The sequence below is a fragment of the Lygodium microphyllum genome, chromosome 24, assembly GCF_053477565.2.
Source record: "Lygodium microphyllum isolate KBCC chromosome 24, Lygodium_microphyllum_v1.1.10, whole genome shotgun sequence".
Classification (NCBI taxonomy): Eukaryota; Viridiplantae; Streptophyta; class Polypodiopsida; order Schizaeales; family Lygodiaceae; genus Lygodium; species Lygodium microphyllum.
In genome coordinates, this window is record NC_141158.1 from 121,935,025 (window position 1) to 121,952,899 (window position 17,875).

Genomic DNA, 17,875 nt, shown 5'->3' on the forward strand with positions numbered 1-17,875 from the left:
TAAGAGCGATGGCATATAATGCGCATCCCAAGAATTTGTAAGGTCTACTCTATGTCCTTCATCTCAAAGCTTTTCTTGAGTTAATCTTTCAAGGTATACAAGTTATCATGAGCACTCCTAGCAATCAACATATCATCCATATAGAGGATCGAAATCATAAGGTTGCCATCACAAGCTCTCTTCGTGTATAAACATGGATTCGCATCACTATGGAAATATCCTCGTGAATGCATAAAAGCATCAAACTTTGGTACCATTCCCCAGGTGCTTGCTTAAGGCCATAAAGGCTCTTTCTTGATATACACAGTAGGTGTTCCCTCTCCCATGTTCTACAAAGGCCTTAGATTGCTCCATGTAAATCTCATCATACAAGTCCCCATAAAGAAAATCTATATTGACATCCATCTAATAAAGATCCAAGTCAAGCTAAGTAACCAAAGCCAGCACCAAGCATAGGGTAGTCATCTTCACAACAGGAGAAAAGACTTCATTAAAGTCCACATCATGTTCCTGCTTGAAGCCCTTAGCAACTAATCTAGCCTTGTGTCTCAGCTTGGGGTGTTTAGGGGTACTTTTCAACTTATGCATCCACTTGCATGGCAAAGCATGCTTGCCACTAGGCAAAGAAACCAAATCCCACATATGATTTTTCTGCAGTGAGTCATACTTTAACTACATGGGCCTCTCCCAAGAATAACTATCACCTCTGCGTATGACCTCATCATAAGTAAGAGGCTTACCATCATCTATCACCATAACATAATCCATAGAGGACTCAAAATGTGTAGGCTATTGTATATCTCTAGTAGAGACCACCTTAAAGTTGGTGTGGGGCATGTACATCCTAACGAACATCAGGGACCTGGGCTATCGGGCATCACCTACTACTACTACAAGCTGCCTAGCTGGCTGCATAGTAACAGGAGGCTCCTCTTGAAATATCACCTTGCATATCTCAAAAAAATGCTCAGGTTGCTTATGCATTTTCTTCTCATGGAAAATAACATTATGGCTATACTGATAACCTTCTGAGTAGCCTATGAATCCCATTTACAATATCCCATCTCACTTGTATCACAGTAACCAAGAAAGATACATTTTCTAAACTTAGGATCTAGCTTATTGCACTTGTCCTTGGGTACATGGCAAAAAGCCTCACAACCAAAGACACACAAATGAGCATATGAGGGAGGTTTTCTAGACCATACCTTCTCTACAACCTAATAATCAAGAGTAGTACATGGGGATCAATTTATCAAGTGTATGGCAATAATAACTGCCTTAGCCCAAAAGTGTTATGATAAGCCTACTTGGCTAATCACACTATAAACTCACTCCATAGTTTTTCTATTCATGCGCTCAACCATACCATTTTGGGGTGGGTTGTACGGGGTGGTTAAATAATGCTTAATACCCCTCTTATCACAAAATTGCTCAAAGGCTTCAGACACATGCTCACCCCCATTATCCGACCTTAGGCATTTCAACCTATACCCAGACTAGTTCTCAACCAAAGCAAGCCAATCCTGAAATGTAGCCAATACTTCCTATATTTGCTTGATAGGATATACCCAGACCTTATGCGTATAGTCATCAATAAAAGTAACAAAGTACTTCGTACCACCTTACAACTTGTAGGGCATGGGACCACATATATCCGAATGAACAAGAGCCAAAGGCTTACCCATGCATGTCATACCACACTTTTTATGTATATTACATGTTTGTTTGCCAGATAAAGAATAATCACAAGACTCAAAGCACTTATAATCAAGGGGTGAAAGATATTGCAAACGAGTAAGCATTTTCATTCCTTTCAAGGACATGTACCCAAGGCGACAATGCCAAAGCAATACATATGGAATTGCATCCACTTCCAAAATGTGGTCAAGTGATCTAGATACAAGCGAAGGATAGAGAATGTTGGACTTAGCACCATGTGCAATGACAAGATTCCCATGGGTAATCTTCCATGAGGAATCACCAAAAGAAACTATATAACCTGCATCATCAAAAGTGCCAACAAAGATAAGGCTCTTTGTAAGAGCTGGTACATGATGTACATCATAAAGAGTAAACATGCAACACCTGAACCAAACTATACCTGGACATTACTAGTACCAACTATCTCCAATGCCAAGTCATCACCCAAACGGGCAGATCTAATCAAACTGTGATAGGAGTAAAAACACTCTCTACGAGGGGTCGCATGAAAGAAAGCTACGATAGGAGTAAAAACACTCTCTAGTCAAAGTGCGATAGGAGTAAAAACACTCTCTATGAGGGGTCGCATGAAAGAAAGCTCCTAAATCTATTAGCCAATAATGAATATACCCTGACAAAGTATTAGTCAGCTATGAGGGATTAAGAAAAGAGGTTGCAAGTATGAAATCATCATTAGAATCAATTCGCAAAACATTAATCTCTTCAATCTTAACACTGGACTTGCTAGAAACAATGTTACAATCATCATTTTTAACATGTGCTTTATCATTGCCCTTTTCTTTGCACATGTCCTCGTACACCTATGGCATTGTGGCTAAATGCCCTACTTTCCTATGAGGACTTATGGCCACAAGACTTATTGCTAGACTATCCACATGACTGAGAGTGAGACTATTGAGAGTCTCTCCTATGGCGGTCATTACCTCTCCTACTAGTATTGCCTCTAAATGTCAAAGCATGAGAGGTACATGAAGCATTAACATTCTTCTTGTTAACCTCTTCATTCAAGAGTGCACCCTCTATACCTTGCAACGAAAGAGTGTCCTTGAATTCAATCCCCTACAAAGAAAAATGAGTGATAATGGAATGAAACTCATTTAAGTGGGCTGACATAGAAGTGTCCTCCTTTATGCAAAGGTCCATGAGTTGCTTCAGCCAATACATTTGAGAAGTAGGGCTTTTCTTGTCATAGACATTGCAAATCTTTTTCCATAATTCCTATGCAGACTACCCATTAGAGACAACATTATAGAACACCTGCTTAGAGAGGGATAATATGATGGTGGACGTACATAGCTCATCTAATTTAGCCCAATCATCTGCATCAATAAGTTCGGGCTTGATACCCTTATGTTTCAAAGGCCTAACCTGCATTGTCTGCACTAAAACTTGCTAGATTTGGGCCTTCCAGTAGCTATAGTTGATACCACCCAACTTGTCAATAGTAAAGATAGCACTATCAATCGAGCCACTAGACATAATGAAGGCAAATAGTTACAAAAACTATTCAAAACAAGCTACTATAATTACTACAGCAAACAGCCCAAAAAGCACTACCAGAGCAAGCTAAAAACAAAGGGGTATTGACTAAGTAATGGGTGACTAAGTAATGGATTGTCCACAAACTCAATGCAAGAAACTCTCAAATGAAGGTGACTAGTATAAATAGTGCAGTAATTTGCAATTACAACATGTTGAAAATGAAGTACATTAGTAAGAAATCAATGCCAAAGAGGAGCAATCACTGATATAAAACAAACCACAGATATATCCCATAGGCATAACCATCATGCATAGAGTGATCTGACAGGTAATAGAAGAAACCAACTGGAGGCACAATGGACTGAGCAATCTAATGAAAGCTCAATACATAACCAACCAAGATGCATAGGTAACTGATAACATCATGACAAATATATGTGCCAGCCCAAAAGTAATGTCAAAGCACCCCACTAAGCATCAACTACGTACATAGAGCATGACAAGAGCATGTACATGTCACCAAGTCCCATGGTCTCACTGTAAGACCCTCAAGCTCAATTGCATAACCAAATGATCAATGTAATATCCAAATGTCAAGAAATGGCTCCCACTAAAATGAAATTCGAATGCCAAACAAGCAAACAAAGCTCAAAGCATCATGTGGAAGGTATCCATACGTCCAAGATCCAAGTAGCATATATCCGGGAGCATCCGACCCCACTAACTTGCAAAGTGCTTTACTGGAGCATCAAATAACTATACATAACTGTGAATGATAGTCAATGTCAAGATTCAAAGCTCCAATCTTAGCTCAAAAGAAATCTGGGAGCATAACTGAGTATGCATGTAACATGAACCATAAGCATGGGTACATCAACCCAAGTAGTTGATAAGCACCCGGGGGCAATAGGCATATATTTCACTGATTAAATAGCATTCAGCCCTGCTTATTATAGCAATACAAAACCTCTATAAAACTAAGCAAAAGAGTGCTCAAATAATTCCCATAGCATTCCAATACATTGGCATAATATGCCCAGATGATCCAGCATCAAATAGACATCCCAAGAAGCATAAATGACCTCTAAACAATGAACGAAGTGTTGTCCTGAACTATAATACATCTTCAAACTATCATAAATTGTGAGCTAATGGTTGAATCCAAGAGCTCCAACTGATGCCCAAACTCATGCCACAGATGTTGGGGAAGATTCCAAAGATCGAGAAGAGTGCTAGGAGCTAGAGGACGGGGCACACTAATCAGGAATGAGGGGGTTAGTAAATAGACACAAATCATGCTAATGTTGATGCTCCTGTTGTTGCTCCTGCTACTGATATTGAGGCCTTGTGAGCATTCTAAGGTACTCAAACAAACTAAGTGATACTCTGGAACAAGTTGCAAAAAGGGGGGGGGAGAGGGGAGAAGGCGAATAGAAGATATAGCTCAATGCATACCTCAGGGTAAGAATCCATGGCTACCATTGAAATTGTGAATTGAAGCTTTTCTCCACAAGTTGAAGCAAGTTGGCTCAAGCTCTTGGGAGGATGTCTCTAATACTAGAAGGGAGATAGAGCCTTGAAATAGAAGCACGAAGCAAAAGCAAGAGCTCTGGTGAAAGGAGCAAGAGCAAGAGCAAAAGAGAGAGAGAAGATGTGGAAACTCCAATAGTCACAATGTATGACCATCCTTCTTTTTATTTAAATGTCACTAAAAGAATAAAGAATGAAGTGACAATGATGGGCACCCACTACTTGCAATGTACAGGTGTGCAGATATGCGAGTACTATTAGTGTAACTAATACACGAGGGGCTAGGCACATGCACCTTTATCCTTAATAAGAAGAGAATGTGAAAGGAGAGAGGGAGAGAAGAAGAAGAGCAAGAAGATGTCATCGTCAACTATCCCCAAGACATACTCCTTTAGCTTACAATAACTCCATCTTATTATGTTCATCAAACAGTCCTCTTTGCAATGTTCCCATCTCACGAGGAATCTCCTAGTCACTCGAGGCTCCGGATCAAGACTATTAAAGTTCAAAGCTAGCACACGTGACTCCCTACTTGTCATGGCCCTGAAGAGACGGTATTCTAAAGTGAGGAGCGTGGGATTTACGAATACAATCGCGAACGTGGTCAACACACTGCCACACGCAACACAAAACTAGGTGGAACCTAAATAAAAGAGTTTCAATATTTGACGAAGAAGTCATAGCTTAATTTAAAAATAAAAGTTTAATATGAAGGAAGTGATAGAATAAGTAGGAGCTATTAATTTAGAGTTTTAAAAGGTAAAATAAATTGCATGACATCAAAAAAATTGAATAAATTCCCTCTAGTTGCATATAAACGAAGAGCATCAAGAATATTTATTTTAGCTATAGGAAAAGTGAAGATTGTATCAAGACTATTTTTTAATTATTTTTAAATTTATAAATATAGAGAATTATTATTTTTATATCTATAAATCATGTAAAAAGAGAAAAATAAATTTTCTAACATTTATAATTCTTATTAAGTGAATTGAGACAATTGAAGTAGATGATTAGAATTATTTGATTAAAAGCATCCTCTTTAGAGAAAATTTATCATTATTAATTAACTCTAATTTAATAAATTGTATACATAGTCATTCGAAAATTATTGCATTGAGTACATATATATTAGAACCTAGGATATTCAAATTGATTTACTTTGCCAACATGATAAAGTAAAATACAAGCCCTAGGTCATAAAGTAAACAAAAGGGACAATATAATTCTCCTTTGGAAAAAATAAAAGCCAAAAAATTTCCTAGGAAAAATACTCATCTTGTTAACTCATGTAGCTTCCAAAGTAAAAATTGTGACTCTAAGATTTCAGCTTAGTTTTCACAAATTAGGACAAATTTTTACAATTTTCCAATACATAGAAGTTTATAAAAATAGTCAAGGCTCATAATAAAGTCAAGTGACCAACCCTCAATAAGAATTACAAGTTAGGGATAGGACCAAGCTGGAAAGAATTGCCGCTAAGCTAATATGTTGCCCTAATTGACTTCCTATTTATGTAGAATATTGCTTGAGGAAGAATTTCTTGTGCTTATAATAGTGCATACAAGTTTAACTTGATACACTTAGGAAGTTGATTAAATTGAATTAAAATCCTAATATACTAAGTTTGCAATTGGATAAAAAAGACAGTGTGATAGACCTCCCCCAAGGCTAGTTGTGAATCCTTTTTCCAAGGGGGATTAACTTTGTTGCCTTAGAGAATTCGAAATAACCCCGATGTCAAGAGGTCGCTTTGTAGAGGGATCATTGGCCATGAGATGTTGAGAGTGCCAGTAGGGGGTCTCTAGCCACTAAACTCTTAAGACTCCTAGAAATAAGCCAAACCCCTGCATGACTCGAGATGGACTTCTTGAGAGCCTTAGTACTAGTTAGAGGTAGGAAAACTGAAAAAAATAAAGGCTTTGAGCTGCTCTTTCATATGGGTGGAAGGTGAACACTTGTATAAGATTCTTTATTAAATAAAGAAGTTATTTTTTCAAAGGATTGTTTTCATTGTTTGTATGGAATGACTTAAATTACGTAAATGAACACTGTGATTAAAGGGACTAATTAAAGAAGTTAATTTTATGTATACAACATAAATGTGTTAGGATAATTAGATAACTAAAACAAACCCTTGAGTAAAGTGGGAGGGCAAGATCCCGACGAATCCATCCTATAGATGGGTGGTCTCCATGAGCTGAGAGTACTCCTTAAGACACTAGATTTAGGAAGTGACTGAGCCTAGTGTAGATCTTGATCAAATACCATTTTAGGGGAAGGGAATCGAGACTATACCCTATGGGTAGAGGGGTCAATGTGTATTGCTCCCCCTCGTTTCTCACTCAATATAAACCAAGTGTGGCATTCATCTACTTTGGTTTAAGTTGACTTGTGAACGTAGTGGCTCATAGATGGATGCTAGTTCATCCGAATAAGAGACCTTAATTTACTTAGAATCCAAAATTCAAGTCGACTCTCATGGAAATGGCCAAGACCCTCCATTGGGAAGTGAGCTCGAGAGAGTCTAAGCAGTAAGCCTCGTGTTATTCAAAAGAATACTAAGCAACATCATCTAGAAAATCATCTCAATGGACCATTAAATCGTGTCGTTGAGGTTGTCTTAGAGTATGCACGTCATATCTAAGGATCACTTTTGTAATATTACATTTGAAAATATTTAAAGGTATGCTTCTCAAGTTAATATAATGAAAAGTATGCTTAGATTTTCCCCTTTAATAGATAATTTTTTCTAGGTAGCATGAGCAAGGTAGAAACAAGTTTCCAAGGGCACTATTTGATTGACCCTAGAGTGAACTCCTTAAGGTTTTTGTACTCTCTCTTGAGTTGGGGTGGGTGACTAGAGGCTAGATCCCCAATCTAGTTGTCAATGTAATGAGAACATAGTGTTCATCATGGATATTCCAATAACGAATTTTGAAAGCTCCCCAATGAAGTCAGCATCCCGTCCTTAGATAATTGGCAAATTGTCGAGGGAGAGGACTATTACTTTGCCCAGAAACTATACAAACTTACGATGATAATCTCAATCACAATAATCATAAGACTCTTCTTGCTACACATAATTTACATGTAAATTTATCTAGAAGATTTGTCAATGATGATATATCCACTAATCCTAATAGAAGATCAGGAGGAGTAGAAAAATCCACCAATACAGATAGAAAAGTTCACTAGTTCTAATAGAAGATCCATTTATAAAAATTCTCTAACATTAATTTAAGAATCCACCAATTTTTATCATAATTCCACCAAGTAAGAGATAATAATATCCATGAATGCTTATTAAAGAATATTCATCAATGTGTGAATCAAGAATATGACAATGGTGAATAGAAAAATCCACCAAGCATGGCATGATAATATCTTTCAATTGTAGAAGATTGAGCAATGACTCATTCCATGCTATTTTGTTTCCTTATTATATGTAAGTAAATGACATTTGAAATTTTTAAATACCATTTGAACACACATGATATGGATGATTTCTTATAGATTCACCCTTCTAGAAGTGGTGATAGTTATGAATCTGCCAAACCCAATAGAATCATAGGTAGTAGAGGAAGCCGCCAAAACGAGATTTCACTAATGCTTGTTATAGTGTTGATATATCAACGAAAAAGAAAATATAAGGTGCCTTAATGTAATGAACATACGAAGCATCACCAAAATAAGCATAGTTAATTATTGTGCTATTTTGTGGAATGTAAAAGAGGGTTAGAACAAGGAAGTCTGCTACACTTATATCAGGAAAAGGAAGCCGAACTTTGTGGCTTTACAAGAAATAAAATTGGGAATGAAGGCGGCACGGAAGATGCTGCCGTACCAGCCTACAACACAGCTAGCCAAAAAAGAAAGGCAGAGAGATTGTAAAACAGCAAAGGGATGCAGAACGCCAAGCAGACCAGTTCACGAGGGCTTTATTGAGAGCCGTGAAGACTCGCACCAAGATGACAGGAGGAGGTAAGTTATGTGGTCAGAAAGATGAAGGCAGGGAAGTCGCCTGGACTAGATGGTCTCCCAGTTGAAGTATTCATGGCAACACGTCCAGTCCCTTTGGTCTAGCAAGATCTGTCCGACAGGGCTCTCCAATAGCTCCCCTGTTTTTTGCAGTGGTGACAGACCCCCTTCTAAGGAACCTCGACAGGAAGGTGCAAGGAGCGCTGCCACTGAATCAAAAAAGCAGTTTCATGGCTTAGTTCTTCGCAGACAACAATTCAGAAATTGTACAAGCAGGGCAATCCTTAGTCTTGAGTCTGATGGAGACCTGCAACACTTTCTCAGCTCTATCCGGCTCAAAAATCAGCGAACATAAAACAGAGCTGGTGCCACTCAGCTGGAAGGAACCAGAACCTTGGTTAGCCACCCTAGGTTTTAAAGTATTATTAGATCATGGCCAAACCTTCAGGTATCTGGGATGCCCTGTAGGAGTGGCCATCACCATGGCGCAAAGGACAGAGTTGATGACAGTAAAAGTCAATGGCAAGCTACAAAAGTGGACGTGTAGACCTCTCTTGGTCGGTGGTAAATTGGTGGTAATCAAAGCTATGCTTTCTGCATTATTTGTGTACTTGTCGCTAATTCTCGGATTTAGTGCAGCCTTCTGGAAGAAGATGGACCAATAGCTCAGCACAATCCTCTGGGACATGGGCCAGCAGAAGGGGATGGAGACAAGGGAATCGCAGCAACCATGGACGGTGGTGCTGAAGATTGCAATGGCTATGTCAAGCTAAGTTGAATGCAAAGTCCCCTACAAGGATGAGCTGGATGGACCCTCTTCTCTCAGGTCAATGCATTGGGATCCCGCAGTCAGAGGTAGCCTAGGCTTTAGTGAACTCATGGGATGGTAATAGCAGAGGCAAAGCGGACAGGCATAGGAGGGGGCAGAAGCGATCCCTACCTGAATCAACCGATCTTCCTTTGCCAGAAAGCCTTTGATCCCCCATACTGCCCCTGGAAGGTGGCATGACGTATGGAATCCGATGCAATTGGAGCTCAGGTCCCCCAACAAGCTGGCAGCAAGGATCGAGTTGAACGCCAGGGAATGTAGATTGATGGATGGAGAGCATAATCTCAAGGAAAAGGGCCGATTGGCCAACGTCGGTGAACAAGAGCAATACTCAGGTGATCTGGGCGCTAAAGTCCAAAGGAGGAAAGCAGCTTGTCAAATGCAAGAAGGAGAGATTTTGCCATAAAGGATTGGCAGTTTGTCAATAAACTCATCGAGGCTTGGAAGGGCAAGTTTCCTAGGACCAATCTCAAAACATGGCGAAAGAGGGTAAGATGAGCGTGGACAGCTAACCCATCAGTGAGAGCTAACCTGATGCTGTGGAAGGTCCTAAACAACAAATTTCCCACTAAGGACTAGCTGGCCTTGCAAGGTCTTTAAGAAATCACCCAGATGTGTGCTGCGCAAGAGAAAACCGGAAACGACAGCCCATCTGGTCTGGGAGTGCAGGCAGGCCAAGCAGGTGTGGAACAAGGTAAGGAAGGGGACCCATGTAGCTGGTCTGGATGCAAATATGATGCAGAAGGTGGTCCTCTTCGGGGACGCTGCTAGCCTGAATCAGGAGTGTCGCCAAAGCTTTGGAATCTACTGAGAAGTGTGACAATAGACCAGATGTGAAGAGGAAGAAATGGCAGAGTTTTCGCATGGGTCTCAACCTGGAAGTAGCTGGTGGAAGACTGGCTGTTGCTTAGAGCTATCATCTTGTCCTCCCTTAGGTGCCTGAAAAAGAAGGATCACACCTTTAAGGTGGCGCTTGCATATATATGAAAAAGGTTCCCACATAAGAACACAGCTGGTATTTTGCCTATTTGCCTAGGAGTTCAGGTTTTTGAACCTGATAATATGCCCTTATTTGAGAAGGGATACTAAATGCTCTCTTTAATACAGATTCAGACATTATTTAAAAAACATGTACAATAAACAATATGCTACGTTGTTTTGCGACAATTTTGCTGCCCTAAAGTGGCAAGTGAAGTTGCCGTGCGATTAGCAACTTCGCTCAACAATCCATTTCTCATATTTATCTCTTTTCTTTTCCTTCTTTGTTTCTAATTTTTTTCTTCTCCTTTTCTCTCTCTCTATTCTTTCCCCCTAATTCCTCTCTTTGCCTTTTATTTTAGTTTATTTTTTCTCCTCTCTTAGTTCTCTCTCTCTCTCTCTCTCTCTCCTTTTTTTTTCCTTCTCTCTTCATTCTCTTTTTAATTTTTATTATTCTCTCTTCTCTTTTTTTCTTCTCTCTTTAAATTTTAAATTTCACCTGTCTATAATTCTCTCTATGTTTTGTCACTCTCTCTCCCCTTCTCCTTCTTCTTCTTTCACTTTCTTTTCCCCTCTAAATCTCTCTTAAAGTATGTCAATTTTATCTTTTCTCTATATCTAATTCTCTCAAACTTCTCTTTCCTCTTTTTTTATCTCTTTCTCTCTCTTCTTCTTTTTCTCTCTTTCTTTCTCTTCCTCTATAATTCTCTATCTTTGTGTTTAAATTTTATTTTTTTAATCCTTTTTATTTTCTCTATTTTTTTCTCTTTCTCTCTTTTCCTTTTTTTCTTTCTTTTTTTTTCTCTTAAATTTTATATTCTCTCTATAATTTTCTCTCTTTGTTTCCCCCCTCCCCCCCTCTCTCTCTCTCTCTCTCTCTCTCTCTCTTATCTTTTTCTTATTTTAATTATTTTTCTTCTATCTCCTTCTCAAAGTGTGTGAAAAACTATATCCAAAAAAAGTTTAAATTAAAAAGTTTAATCTGATTATGAGTGTGAGAGAGAGAGAGGGATAGAGAGAGAACCTATGAGAGAGAGAGAGAGGGAAATTTTAATTAAAAAGGGGACGGGGAAAAGAAAGAGATTATACATAAGAGAGGGAAATGGGTTTTTTTAAAATGATATTTGAAAAAGGTTGTAGATTTAGGAAGCCCTCTCGAGGTTTAGGACTTTCCGAACCTACAACCAAAATAATATAGTAGTAAGATAAGATGGATGACCCCCAATATCCATTTGGAATCATCATTTGTGTATGTGTATGTGTAACGTGCCCGTTTATCCGCTTGGGAGACACATCTTAATAGCCCATCGAGAGAAGGGTCTAGAAGGCTCTGCCTGGCACTCGCAGGGAATGACACAGCGTTTGCAATCTAGGTCTTCCGGAGTCTGCCCCGAGCCAAAGTGTCCAGCCATTTCCACTTAGGATCAACCTGAGATCAGGGTTCCTTTCCTACCAGCAAAGTCTCAACCTTTCTATTAAACGGCATAGACGACCCATTCATTTGCCCTAAAACAGAATAAACCGAAGATTTTACATCTTCTGACACTAGGCCTTCATTGTCCTATCATCTCATCATTTGAGAAAAGCTCCCAGCTAGCCGAGACCACCCTTTCGTAGGACGGACCTAAGTCACGTCCACCGCACTTTTCTCAGTTTGCTTTAGTTATCTAATTACCTAACACATTACGTTTTGACATGCAAAATCAGCTTCCTTAATTAAATAAATTATTCATGGGTTCCTTCACGTAACTTAGGCACTGACACAAAAATAATGTCAAGCAAGTTCTTTTTTCTCAAGTATCTATTCTTTATGTATCATAAATCCGGAGTATATCCAATATCATGCTCGAAGGCTATCCCAGCAATCTACAGGATTGCTGCTCCAAGTTCCGCCCGTGGACTAGTACATAGGCCTCGAGATCCCATCTCGAGTCACGTCGGTTCCTTCTGCGAGATCCGGAGGCAAGGGATTTACAACCAGAGCCTCCCCTGGCACCCAAGCGTCCTCCACTCCAAGCAGTACCCACAGAAAGACCTCTTGCGGGCAGCGGGTTAGGTCCATATACCTGGCACGGCTAACAATCCCCTTGGATAGGGCCAGGCAGGCAGTCCAAGATAACTGTTCCTACCTCTCCCTCCAGGCTTTCAACGTGAAGCATTAAGTGTTTTCCTTGAATTAGTTCCTTGAGCAAAGAGATCAAATAATGTACATAAGTACAAGCATGAACATTTCGGAGGTCGTTTGTGCGACCAACTGCTAAGGTGTGACTCCTTTTTTCCGAATGCTCCAGCACCTGATCTTGGGTCTTCCGTGACTTTAACCTTATCATTTTATGTGAGTAAAATCTTATGCGAATTCAACCCTACCGTTGCATGCAACTTAGTTCTTAGTATAAACAAAACCTTATACACGACATTAATCCTTACATCCCTTTCACGAGAAATAATTCCTAAATTAAAATTTTTTAACGCTTAGAATCTGGGCTTAATTCGTGTTAGTTGCGTTGGTCGTTCCACTCACCCCTCTAGCATTACCGGTGGCTTGGGCGCTTATGCTTCCCGCCACTTTCTTCTTGGAAGCCATTCGCCTCGAGGGGATTGGGCAGTGACGGGTTTCGGGTTGACACATTTGGTTGGGAAAAACTACTGAATGGGGTTCGTTGTCGAGACAATGGTTCGGGTGACTTGTAGCGGTTACTCTCTTTCTCTCTCTTCTTCTTCTTTTCCTCCTCTCCTTCTTTCTCTCTCCCTCTTTTCTTCTTCTTTGTTTTTCTTACTCTCCTACTCTCTCTCCCTCTCCTTCTCTTCTCCTACTTCTCTCTTATTCCTCTACTCTCTCTCTCTCTCTCTCCTTCTCCCTCTCTTCTTCTCCTTCTCCCACTTATTTCTCCTTCTGCTCCTCCCTCTTTTCCTTCTTCTACTACTTCTCTCCTCTCTCCCTCTACCTCTTTTTCTTCTTTCTCTACCTCTCTCCTTCCCCTTCTTCTTCTCCTCTCCTCCTTCTCTCCCTCTTCTTTCTCTTCCTCTACCTCTCTTCTACTCCTCTTCTTCTACTTCCCTCTTCCTCTACCTCTCTCCTACTCCTTCTCTTCTTCTACTACTCTCCCTTTACTTCCCTATTCCTCTACCTCTCTCCTACTCCTCTTCTTCTACTTCTCTCTCTCTCCCTCCTTGCTTCTCCTTCTTTCCCTCTTCTTCTCCTTCTCTCTCCCTCCTCTTTTCTTTTTTTCTCCTCACTCCTTTTCCTCTCCTCACTCCTTATCCTCTCCTTCTCCTTCTCTCTCTCGTCCTCTTTTCTTTTTTCTTTTTTTCCTCCTCACTCCTTATCCTCTCCTCCTCCTCTCTCTCTCCTCCTCTTCTCTCTCTCCCTCCTTTTTTCTCTTCCCTCCTTTCTCTTTTCCTCTCCTTCTTTCTTTTCTCCCCACGACAAGAAGCAACCAGGGGGGGAAAAGTAACTTGTCTGGGGCCCAGAACGATGGCTTGTTTGGGGGCCCAGGGAGGGAGGCTGTTTATTTGGAGGACCCAAGGAGGGTCCCACAATGCTAGTCAACAGGGGGGTGACGTAAGGAGGGGCTGTAGCCTCCCGCGGCTGCTAGTTAATGCAGGGGGGAGAAATGGGCCGAGCCGTGGCACGTTGACAGAAGCTACCGTTGAAGCACGTCGGGGGGGAGGGGGGGGATTACATATGGAAGACCTTAGGGGGTGGTGCAGTGCCGAAGGCCCAGGCCCATTCAGCAACATGCTCAGGACATGACGGGCTAGAAGGCTCAAGAGACAAAAGAGTTGGCAGACCAACACGCTCGTGACATAACGACGTAGCCTCCTCGTTTCTACCAGGGGAGGGGAGAAACCTCTTATAAGGGGAGGGGAGGACGTAGGTGGCATGGCCACCCCTCCACCTGGAGGTTTCTGTTCTTTTAAGAATTTTTAGGGGAGGGTTCATATGGCCCATTACATTCTCTCCCCCTTAGAGGAATCTAGATGTCCTCATCTCGAGAGGACCTGGGGGTATTGTTGTTTGAGAGTATCTTCTTCCATCCAGGTGGCATCCTCTTCGGGATAATCTTTCCATTGGACCAGGTATTCTCTCAAGGTCCTTGACCTGAAATTCCTCTCCTTGACATCTAGGACTTTATCAAGCCATAGCTCAAGGACTCCTTGGCTAGGCATTACAACTTGCTGATCATCAAGTACATGATTTGGATTAGGTAGATACTTTTTCAATAGGCTAACATGGAATACATTATGAACCTTTAGGGTTGCAGGCAGCTGTAGTCTATAAGCATTAGGTCCTAGGCACTTAGTGATCTTATAAGGTCCGCAATACCTTGGACTCAGCTTCTTGTACTCTCCCAAGGATAATGAAATCTTTTTGGGGCATACGCAGATGACCATATCACCTTCAACGAAGGATCTGTCTTGCCTTTTCAAGTCTGCGTAAGCCTTCTGTCTATCCTTGGCAACTTGGATGTCTTGTCTTATTGACTTGATTTGGTCATCCATGTCTTCCAGCATCTGCTTCGAAGCTTCTACCCTCAAGGTTAGATCCGAGAAGCTCAAAGCGGTACGATAATCGTACCCATACAATGCTTGAAAAGGGATCATCTGACTACTTTGTTGGTAGGAAGCATTGTAGGCAAACTCAACGAGTGGCAAATATTGAATCCACTTTTTGGGTTCGCGACAGCAGTATGCCCTAAGCATATCTTCAATGACTTGGTTGACTCGTTCCATTTGACCATCAGTTTGGGGATGGTAAGCTGTACTGAAACAGAGTTGAGTCCCAATGGTCTCGAAGATAGCCCTCCAAAAGTGTGATGTGAAGAGAGAGTCACGATCACTAATGATTCTTCTGGGTAACCCATGCAGTTTGAATATTACCTTGATGAATAATCTAGCAATGTCTGAGGCTTTATAGTTTGTCTTGATAGCGATGATATGTGCAACCTTGGTAATCATATATACTACAACCATAATAGAGTTGTATCCTCCCTGAACTTGGGGTAGGCCAACAACAAAGTCCATACTAATGAATTTCCATTTCATTTGGGGAATGTCAAGTGGTTGCAATTTCCCAGGCATTTTGACATGTTATGCCTTAGTGCGTTGACAAGACAAACATTCCGTGACATATTTGAGAATGTCACCTTTGAGCCTATCCCAATAATAGCTCTTCCTGACCGCATTAAGAGTCTTGGCATAGCCAGGATGTCCTGAGAAAGGGGAGTCGTGGGCTTCCCAAAGTATCTTCTATTTGAGAGATTGGCTTGCGGTGATACATAATCTTGTCCTAAAGTAGACAAGTCCACTATAGATCTTGCTGTTGATGGATCTTGCAAAATAAGAGAGTTTAGAAATGCCTTGTGACTGAGTGCATCAGCAACTACATTCTCTTTTCCAGGCCTGTATTTGATTTCAAAGTCATATTCTTCCAGCACTTCGATCCATCAACATTGCCTCATGTTGAGCTCATTCTGGGTGAAGATATATTTAAGACTCTTGTGGTCCATCACCAAGGAAAATTTATTACCTAGCAGGTAATGTCTCCAAAGTTTGAGAGCATCTATGACAGTCAGCAGCTCCAGATCGTGGGTAGCATAATTCTTTTTATGGCTCTTCAATTTACTTAAAGAATATCCTACGGGATGACTTTCTTGCATAAGCACACATCCTAAAGCAAGTGCGCTAGCATCAGTTACTACTTCGAACTCCTTACTAAGATTAGGAAGTTTCAAGATGGGTGTTGATACTAAGCTTTCCTTTAGCTTGTCAAAGCTAGTCTATTCGACACGTGACCATACAATTGCCACTTGCTTGTTTAGTAGATTAGTCAAAGACGTTGCAATCAAAGCGTAATTTTTTATGAAGATCCTATACCATCCTGTCAATCCAAGAAAGCTACGTATTTCCTTGACAGAAGTTGGTGTTGGCCATTCCAGAACGTCTCTGACCTTGGCTGGATCTACTAAAATTCCTTCCGCTGATTCAATGAATCCCAGATATTCAATCTGCCACTTGAAAAATACACACTTCTTCTTCTTGTCATAAAGCTTGTGTGCTCTCATTGTTTCAAGAACAATGCGAAGCTGGGTTCGTGATCTTTTTCGTGCTTAGAGTAGACTAGGGTATCGTCAAAGAATACGAGTACGAAGTCATCAAGATAGGGCCTAAAGATATCCTACATTAACCTGTTGAAGGTAGCAGGAGCATTTGTCAGCCCGAATGACATCACTAGGAATTCAAAGTGTCCATACCTTGTGCTAAATGCAGTCTTCGGGATATCCTCTTCCTTGATCCTTATCTGATAATATCCAGACCTGAGATCTATCTTAAAGAAGATCTTCGCACCTTGAAGATGATCAAGTAGTTCATCTATTCTTGGAATGGGGTATTTGTTTTTAATGGTTGATTAATTCAACCCTCTGTAGTAGTCAATGCATAGCCAAAGCGTTCCATCTTTCTTCTTTTGGAACAGCACTGGAGCTCCCCATGGTGAACTGCTAGGACGGATGTAGCCTTGGTCTAACAGTTGCTTGAGTTGCTCTTTTAGTTCAATATCTTCCGGGATGGACATCTTGTACGGTCTCTTTGCGACAGGTGCAGCTCCTGGTGCCAGCTTGATTTTGTGGTTGACTTCTCTTTGAGGAGGAAGTTCTGTTAGCTCCTCAGGAAATACATCTGCGTATTCCTTTAACCATAAGGGTTCTTCCCCAAATTCCTGATTCTAATCTAGCTTATTCAGTTTAATCAGATAGACATGTAGACCCTTTCTAACTCCTTTTATTATCCATGTTGCTTTTGCCAGCTGTATTTTTGGCTTACCAGCCTCTCCTTGAGTTGTAACTAGTTCCCCTTCAGAATTTTGGAAGGAGACTTGGCCCTTTCCATAGTGGATGTGGGCCTCATTGGGTATTAGCCAATCCATTCCGAGCAAACAATCGTGGACACCTAGGTTCATTACCCTAAATCTCACCGAAGTCCACTTTCCACCAAGTAGAAATTTCACCTTAGCAATTTGCCTAGTACAAGAGACGTTACGACCATTTGCCGATTCCACAAGTAAAGTAGGTGCATCTATTGTGGCTATCCCTAGCCTTTTTGCACAAATTAGTGAAATGAAGGAATGTATAATGCCACAATTGATTAGGGTTTTGAAGCTTTTACCTTCATAATTCGATGGAGATTGGATCACCGAGAATTGGCGATTCGGTCCCTTCTTGTGAAGAGCGGTGTGAACCATTGCCCTCTCAATGTCAGCATCCATGGATAGATCTTCTTCATCACCCAGCTCCTTGTTAGCAACATTGGAGGTTCTCCCTCTAGCCATGACGGTGGCCCCTTGGCCATGGG